Consider the following 7,964-nt stretch of genomic DNA (forward strand, 5'->3'; position numbering starts at 1 on the left):
TGTCAAAAGCTATTTTGACATGATCTCACTGGAAAAATTAAGAAACTATTAACATTCACTGCGCAAAGACTAGCATCCATTGAAGACCTATTTTCAGTCTGATAAGGATCATTAGGAAATGAATCTGCCTTCATCAGAGCCAAATATACTTAATAACTGCTTCACTGAAATCTGCTGATGCTGCAACTCTTTTTGAGAAATGGGATTTATGATGCAGCTATAGATAGCGACAAGATTACTGCATAAAAAATATGGTCCTATTTTGCGCAGTTTTAAAATAACTTGGAGTGATATCAGCAAGATGATGAGGTAAGTCCCAGTCCTCATTCCATCACAGAAACAATCTTTTGAACAAATATTGACTCACAAAAATACCTTCACATGAGCTATGGATTCCAGGTGAGAGACAGTACCTGGGATAGAACACAGAAGTAAGAAAAGATGCATTAAAGAGGGCAGTAAGGACATTACATTAACATTAACATTACATCACCACTCCGCTAAGCCAACTAACCTAATACAGAGACACCCTGTCTTTGGGGAAGGAGAATGAAGTGAGTACCTGACTTCATAGTGGACCCTAACACCAGGTATGCCCCAGTGAACCCAGGTGTCAGGCCACCCCCAATAGACCCAGGCCGCCAAGCCAGCTCTCACATTCCTAGATTCCAAGGAAGCCCCAGCACCAGGCTCAGGACACCAAACTGGCTCCTGAGCCCCAGCTTCCAGTCCTTTCTTAATGCCAGGCAAGCTTTGGTGAACCAGGCTTTCAGATTGGTCCCCCGGTGTCCTGCCTAGTGTCAGTCTAGCTTTCACAGGCCCATGTTCTTGGCCCCTTCAACACTAACTTAGCCCTCAGGTTATCCTCCACAGACCCAGTAATCATGTGTGCCACCATAGAACCAAACATGAAGAAAACCCCAATAGTCTTCAGTGCCTAGTCCATCCATGGGCCCAGAATCCAGACTAGCACATAGAGATCCAAGTACTGAGCCTGCCCACCTGCTGACCCAGGCCCCTTTCCATGCTGCCCGCGGACCCCAGCAGCAATGAACTACAGATGTTGCTGGTGTTGTAGGCTAACTTTTCAGGAGAGTTAGGGTACTTGGTCTTAGGGAATACAGAATCCTGAAAAATCTAGCTTTATACTATTGATTAGAGGAAGGACTTTGGATAGAAAAGTGAGATGAAAAGAATGTTTTAGAAACACTTATATGGTAGCATACATATAAGAGACCCCCCAAAGCATTAAGTTTCTGGATCTCTTAATGTATCTAAAGCACCATGGTATATATATTGCAGGGATATAAAGATAACATTAAATCTGTTTATGAAATATTTATAATTTACTCAAAAATATGTATTGAGAATCTAGTATGTGCCAGGCATAGGGTATATACTAAGCAAGGTAAATAATAGCCCTGTTCCCATGAACCTAGCACTTGTGCAGGATAAAAGGAATATATAAATGACTATGCTGTTGTGAAGTCAGGCCAATAAAAATAGAAAATGCTCTACAGGGAGATGGTCTGAGGAGGACAAAACGCTACCTTGTTTGAGAAAATGGAAAGGACATCAAGGAAAAAGCAGGGCTAGTGAGATGGTTTTGAAAGATGAAAAACATTGTGACAAGAGGGGGCATTCCAATGAAAAGCAACAAGTTGAGCAAATGCAAGGAAGTAGGGGGTCAAAAAGTAAGGAATAGAAAGTGGTGCCTCTGATTGGGCCATTGAGTGTTTCTTAAGAACAAAGCCTGGAGTCATGTAAAAATCACTGAATGGCAGAGGAGAAAATAGGAAGTCTTAAGTTAAGCAACAAAGAGCAAAGCTGTGCTTTAGGAATTTCTTCTGATAATATTTTGTAGAATTATAGGAAAGGAGATGAAGGTTGAATAATTGTTGGACGTTAATACTGTCTGTAGCTCAGTAAAGAGGTATGATAATCATTTAACAGAATATAGAGACCAGAAAAAAGCCAGAAGTTTGGGGTGTGAAGAATCAATTAAAAATGGACAACTGAGGGGCCTCCCTGGTGGTGCAAATGGTTGAGCACAGCACTGTGAGGCTATCCACAGCCTCTGCAGCACAAGCTTGATTCCCAGCCAGCCAGGGAGTTACCAACATGGTGCAGCAGACCTCTCCTGACTTGCCTACGGCTCCCCTCAGCAGTGTATTTCAGTCAGTCTGCCTGATTTGTTCCCCACGCTCTCTGGTGGGTCCTCTCACCCCGTACCTCTGACTTGTACGCCAGTTCTTGTATGCATAAATAAATAAATCTTAAGAATAAATACTGACCATTTCATTCATTTCATAACCTACAAAGGTGAGATTTAAGTTTTTAAACTCAACATGCAAGCCTGAGTCCCTCTCCAGTCTCCCTTCTGTTCCTTTTTGCCTCACACTTCACATTCCAGTAACACCAAATGTTTGATTCCCGTGCTCTTTTTTGTCTTTCTGAGATGTCTTACTTGGCGTCCATTGCCTTCACCATAAGAGATTCTAACACAGATGGCACTGCTTCTTGGAAACTTCCTGATCACCACACTGGACTACGTGTCCTTAATCTGACATGGAGAAGTGACCGCAACTGCGGTTACCACAGTGAGGGGCCATGATCCAATTAGATATCGGCCCCTATCGACCTCCAGATGCCTTCATTTGTCTCTAAGGAAAAGATGCTATTTTTCACCAACACTAATCTCACATGCTGCTTTTCAAGGTAGCGCCTTTTCTCAATTTTCCTCACGTCTCCCATATCTAGCACAGTGCCTGGAATAAGAGATGATCTCCATTGCTTACAGAATTTTGAATTAAACAAGTAAAGCGGGTTGGAAAATAATACCACCTTTCTAGGATTTGTTTTTTAGGAAAACAAATGAATCATAAACCCCAATTAAGAGGGAGAGTATAAAATTCTAGAAACTGGAAGATACATATAACATAAAGAACCACAAGAAATGCAAAACTACAATGAGCTGTTAGAGTTGGCATTAGCAGCTTTCAGGTTGATAGTTTATTTGAGCAGGTTGGAAAAAGCTAAATCTTAAAATATTAGTAGGCATTCATTAAGCAAGTATTTATTGAGCACTTTGTATATGAATATGACAATTAACAAAAATTCCTACCCTGAAATCTGAATAAGCTCAAGCTTCTAGTTCTAACTAGTTTACAGGAAACCCCGTGGAAAAAGGAGCATACTAAATGATACTGCAGGAATAAATTTAGTTTCTTTAATGAAATCCAAGGGACAAAAAAGAAAAAATAAGAAAACTTCAAGCGAGCAAGACTTAAGAGATATAGCAACCAAATATAATAATACATGGCACTTTTTTGGATTCTGATTTGAATAAACCAACTATTAAACACATTTGCAATAATAAGGGGGTGAGAGGATCCTGATCTGAGTGAGGTTACATTCTAGGAGGCAGGTTATGAAAAAGAAAGTTAAGTAAATCATAATCACAAAGTGTATTAGAAGTGAAATAGGAATAGGGTATGGAGATCGGGAATTTCAAGGAAGTAAGAAAATAAGCCGTTAATGGCTTTCAAGAGCAGTAAAGAGAGGCCATAACGTGAGAGATTAGAAAACAGAGAATTTGTAACTGAGGGAAAGAATTTAGCAGATTAAAAATAGGAATTTAGCAGAATTTAAAAATAGGAAGGAAAAATTAAAAGCCTTAAACAGGAAGAAATTACATCATTGTTATAATGTGAGCATTAGTTGTGACTAGAATAAAACGAGATATTCTGAGGTAGAAAGTAATGGTGTTGATAATACCTAGATTGATAAAGACCTCCTTGTACCGGGCCTACCTACCAAGTCTTCAGGCTCACCTTTTTTGGACATATTGGATAAGAGAATTTCTGAACATAATCTCCACTTCAGTATTCAAATAGTAGTAAAATACTTCTTTCTTAATTATTGACAAAAACTCACATTCCAAAGCCAAAAGCTCCTTTTGTTAACTTCGCTTATCTTTTTCTGGGCCCACAATAGCAGGCAGTTAGGGAACACATGAGTTTCTCTCTTTCAAATTAATTAAAAGCATCAATTGATATGCTGAACATCATGGCTGGTCTTATGTTCCATCTGATAAGCTGAAGATCTGAGTACCTGTGATAGGGCCTGGTTTTGCAAGCAATTTGATGTTCTGCATATTTATGTACAAATGTGTTTCAGCTTCCAAGTAACACATAAATTAATACTTAATGAAATCATTTGCCCGGAGATATTTTGTGCATTATTGTTAATCTTCTGAATACATTTGGTGGTGTACCATATACTCCAAAGTCAACTGTCAGGACTATCTTCACAAACACATACATATCCCATATCCTCCTCAAGACAAGCAAGTTTATTTCTCTTAATTATCCCTCAGAAGTCACCTTTCTCCAGGCCAAGCAAAATCTCTTTATGAGCACTCTAACTATTTATTTGAATCGCAGGTGATACTTGAAGAAATCACATTAGATTAAAACCACTTCAATCAGTGTTGCTTTCAGAGAACTAAAAAAAAGGCCACCATATTATTTAAAAATGAGAAAAAAAAATTAACAATTACTTAGGTCCTATCTCCAAGATAGCAAGCACAGGATAGGATGTTACAAGCATTTTAAAGATGATCATTTTAAAGAATAACATAAATGACTGTGGAAATTAAAGGACTAAAGGATGAATGAAATTGATAACTTGAAGCATGACATTTCCTACCCATTATTATCTTTCAAAACCTTTCTTTCAAACATATTTAACTAGTGGATACTTTGGAAAACTGCTAGGTATTTCAAAATGTCAAAGATAAGGGCCTCCCTGGTGGTGCAAGGGGTTAAGCACTGCACTATGAAGCAATCCGCAGCCTCTGCAGCACTTCGATTCCCGGCCATCCAGGGAGCAACCCACATGGCACAGCAGACCTCTCCTGACTCGCCCGCTGCTCTCTTTACCCCCCACATCTCTGTCCTGTACCCCAGCTCTTGTATGCATAAATCTTTTTTTAAAAATGTCAGATATATATGAAAATGACAGAGAACTCATGAACAGAAATACCACATTTCATATAATTAAAATATGCATGTTTTTCATCTCTAAACTATGATCTAAGTAGATTCACATCTAAACACTCTATTTTTTATAAACGACACTGTATTTTAGGCAACATCCATTACACCTCTCTTCAATTCATACTATACCACAGATTCTGACCTCCAGCACCACTTTAAAGTCTGTTGTGTGCATTGTAACACATTTAGCAGCATTTTGGTGTCCTTTCCAATATACTAAATTTTCTCTCCCCCAGTTGTGACAAAAAAAAAAAAAAAATGCCTTGACATTGTTAAATGTCCACTGGGGGGCGTAATCACTGCAGTTAATTACTGAAATAGTGAATGCTGTCAACACCTCTAGTTAAGTAACTTCCACTTTTTTTGCTGTCTCCTTTTCTAATTATTTGAAATCTAATTAAAATATTGGTTCCTCCTTGGAGAAAATTTACTATTACCATTACTCATTTACTTCCCTGTTAAATTTCAGAAAAGAAATTTAAAGCAGTTATTAAGTACAGCTGTTACTGAAGAATAACACTGTTAGAACATTTATCAAAATAAAGGGAGAATTTATCAGATCAAATCCATAAAAGGCAGAGAAATTGAGACAATTGTTCATCAAATGGAGATATTACTGCATCTACTCTGCTACTAGCTGCTAACACTCACCTGCTTTCCGACATTCTCATTTTGCTCAGGCTTCCCTTTTCCAAACAACAGATTTTTTTTTTTTTATAAAGACAAATTATTTTTTTTTTGTGGGACCCTCGCCGGCGGCCGGGGAACGAACCGGCACTGCAGAGGCTGCAGGCAGCCTTGCAGCCCAGCGCTCAACCTCTGCGCCACCAGGGGAGGCCCTAAAGACAAATTATTTTGAAGAACAATACAAGTGACTATAATGTAGAAATCAGTTACCCATGAGTGAAATTGACAATTTGAAGCATTAGATTTCTTATGCTTGAATTATTACTAATGAGAGGGAGTATAAACGGTCAATAGCAGATAAGCCAGTGTGACCTGGCAGTCTATCTTTTACTTTTTTGCTATTATCTATATACAAAAGCTAACTCACAGCCCTAAATCTCTACAAGATAGAGAAATCAGTATTAAATTACTTGAAAAATATGGGCCAAAATTAAGTATTTAGGATAGACTGATTTTTCCAAATATTTGATTTTCTTGCATATTTATATCCAAACACAATAACCAAATACAAAACAGAATTCAAGACTCAACTTATAGTTTGTAGTTTAAAAAGAATCTCTTTATTAAACCTGTTACAGGATTCATTTTTTAAATATAAGTACAAAAAATTCTAGGATTGTCACCAAAAAATGTAATGAACAATGGTCTAGTTTCTTTTCCTTTACTTTTGTTCTTCTGAGTTTTCTTAATTTTTTCTATAAAGAATGTGTATTTTTTTTTAACCTGAAGCAAATTCTTTTCGCACTCCCTTATCCCACCAATTTTATCACAGTTTATGGCCTATCAACTAGGATTCATGTACAATTGCTGACATTAATCTTGCTTTCTGGGTTTTATTTCCAACTGTCCTAAACTTTTCCTACACTAATTTTTGTTAAAGGCCTTTCCTATTAACACAGTAACCAAAGTTAAAACATGACCTTTGAAAATTCCAACTTCATATGAAAATTGTGCATAAAAAGCCAACTATCTTATAATTAGATATTCAAGTTAGAAAGCAAATACTTGGCTATGTAAGATAAATCATAACTCTTACCTTCCATTTCCTGGTTTGACAAGAATTGTCAAATTTCTTTTTAAAAAGTATGCATATACATTTCTTTGACATTCTATATTCAGTAAAAACCAATTAATATTATAATTATTGTGGAATTTTGACAATTCTGGCAATGGCAGTTTTTAATTTCACTTCTATCTAGCAAAACAAATTAACATTGTAAGATTCCAAATGTCCAACCTGGTAAAAATCAGGACATGTTTCAATCAAGTATATATCATCTAAAAAAAATAGTATTGCTATCTAGTCATGAGTTTTGCATTACATTTCTGCAGGCCTAAGTGTTCAAAATAAATGTGGCATTCACATAATACTATAGTTCATGAAAAGAGTATATTCTTTTATTGTTTTTTCATACATGTTTCAACTTTCAATAATAAAATTCAATAAATTTGGTTCCTTAATCATAAAAACTTGCTTTACACATTATTTACATGTTTCCAAGTCAACAGCCATACAAAACACCACAAGGATTTGACTCTATGCATGATACCATCACACAGAGGGGAGCTAATCAAGTAACATACATTCAAAGGTTATAGTTATGCACAGTGTATTTGGCACTGTTCATTACCATTATAACACCTTTCTCTCAGAAATAGGCATTTTAAGTCTTAGACACAATATGCCAGAATTGTTATTCACATCATAATCAGTTTTCAAACTTCGTAACAATAATCAGTTTTAAAAGACAAAAACACAACCAGAATTGGGAATGGAATTTATACCCTTCAACTTCTTGCTACGCTCCAAGCTGCCATCCCTAAAGCAGGTTTAATTTGATCAGTTGTCCACTCTGGGGATTGCCAAGAGGAAACAACTGAAAAACAATATATTATCCTTCAACACACAGACATTTTTCTCTAAAATTACCAGTTCTTCTTGAGAGTGCAAAGGAGCCCTGATGATACATAACTTGTAATGATTTTGGCAGGAGTTATTGGATGACCAATGCTATTCAAGTTGTTCAGACCATAATAGCAGGTAACTCAAAATAATGATCTGGAATACCTGTGTCTGAATTCAGAATTCTTAGCAACTTGTTTTTAAGGATTGTTAACACTCAGGTCACAGGTTACAGATTTAATTAGATGTGTATATGCTACAATGCTATGAAATGGAAGGAGAAAGTAAAAGTACAAAGACTCAACTATTAAGTC

Source organism: Talpa europaea, assembly GCF_964194135.1.
Source record: "Talpa europaea genome assembly, chromosome: 2".
In the NCBI taxonomy this organism is placed as follows: domain Eukaryota; kingdom Metazoa; phylum Chordata; class Mammalia; order Eulipotyphla; family Talpidae; genus Talpa; species Talpa europaea.